This window comes from Arachis duranensis, chromosome 7, assembly GCF_000817695.3.
Source record: "Arachis duranensis cultivar V14167 chromosome 7, aradu.V14167.gnm2.J7QH, whole genome shotgun sequence".
Taxonomy (NCBI): domain Eukaryota; kingdom Viridiplantae; phylum Streptophyta; class Magnoliopsida; order Fabales; family Fabaceae; genus Arachis; species Arachis duranensis.
The window spans coordinates 5,361,188-5,362,897 of record NC_029778.3 but is presented as its reverse complement, the minus strand read 5'-3'; positions in this window follow the sequence as shown (position 1 = coordinate 5,362,897).

Here is a 1,710-nt window from a genome sequence, read left to right as displayed (position 1 = left end):
CAGAGCCTGAGCCTATCGTTGTACCTCCCACTGATCCTCCGGTTTAGCATCGAGGACGATGCTTCGTTTTAAGTGTGGGGAGGGCATCGGTAGCATTATTTGGAAACCGGTGAACTTTTCAGCCTAGTTATCCTATTTTGCACATTTTTGTATATATTTTGATGCACTTCTAGTTTGCTTTGGATACTTTTATTGCTTATTTTGGATTTTAGATATTTTGATGCTTATGGATATTTTTAGATGTTTTGGATGATAGATTCCGTACTTTTAGTTGAATTTTTCTTTATACATTTTTGTTTATCTTTACTTTTAGTTGTGGTTGTGATTAGAAATCATATTTTGGATTGCAAACATTTAGTCACCCTTTTTGCATAAGAAATTGGTTTAAAGTGAAAAAAAGGAAAGGGTGAACTAAGAAAATTTTTGAATTTTTCAATCACAACAATGCTTAGTCAAACATTGAAATTTTCCAAGGAGTTTAAATGAAGGGCATTGACCCAATTGATTGAAAGAAAATTTTTGGCAAAACTTGCTTGAATTACATACTTTGTGAATCATGTATTGAACTGAGAACACAAGCTTGTGAGACTTGAGCCTATTGATGTGGTTGCATTTTATAGCCACTTATTTTCCATTCTTGTGTGAAATTGCTCTCTTTCTATGATTGTAATCCTTGATTTGCTTGATTCTATATGTCCATTTATTTCTTGTATTTATGCATTTGTATGATTGAGGCCATTACTTCATTAGCCACTTACCCAAATAGCCAACCTTTTATTCTCCATTGTTAGCCAATTTTGAGCCTATGCTTAACCAACTTGTTCTCAATATAGCACATTACAAGCCCAAGGCGAAAAACCAATAAAAGTCCTTGTTTGGATCTTTGATTAGCCTAGGCTAGTGAGAGTGTTTATTATTCAAAGTTGGTGAGGCTTGGGAACATTGGATGGGATAAAAGGGGGTAGTACACTTTCATGTTTAGGAATTGGGTACATACTCATGTATTGATTAAATGAATAGACCTTATGCATTGATGTTCTTGTGTATAGTTTGACAAAAGAAAAAGAAATGAAAAGAAAAAGAAAAGGGAAATAAAAGTGAAAATGAGAAAAAAAAAGAAAAAAAAGAGAGAATAGAAAAAGAAAGGAAAAAAAGAAGAAGAAAATAAAGAAAAGGGGGGACAAAACACCCCAAAGTGAATTCAATAAAAAGGAATCAATGCATAGGTGTTATGAATCAAATAAGGATGCATGAATATGTAAGAAAAAAAAAGTGAAGAATGGGTAGTTAGAATAGTTTGAACGTGTATAGGTCATTATATAGTTAGGTGGGGAAGTCTATGCTAATCAAAGATTCAAATCCTAGTCCACTTAACCATAAATGACCCTACCTTGACCCTAACCCCATTACAACCTAAATGAAAGACCTCATGATGAATGTATGCATGCATTGGATAAATGTTGATTGTTATAAGAAAATCAAATTTTGGAAAGCTTTATTAGAAGAGAATTGAGTGAATTGACCCTTAAACACTTGAGTGAATAGAGTGGATACACATATCCGGTGAGGGTTCAAAAGTTCAATCACATGTGTTCACCCATATTATCTATATTCTTGCAAGTTTAAATTCTTTTTGATAATTCAATACAATTGCGGTTTGGAATTAATTCCTATTGCCTAGCCTTGTGCTTACACATGCTCTCTTGGCAA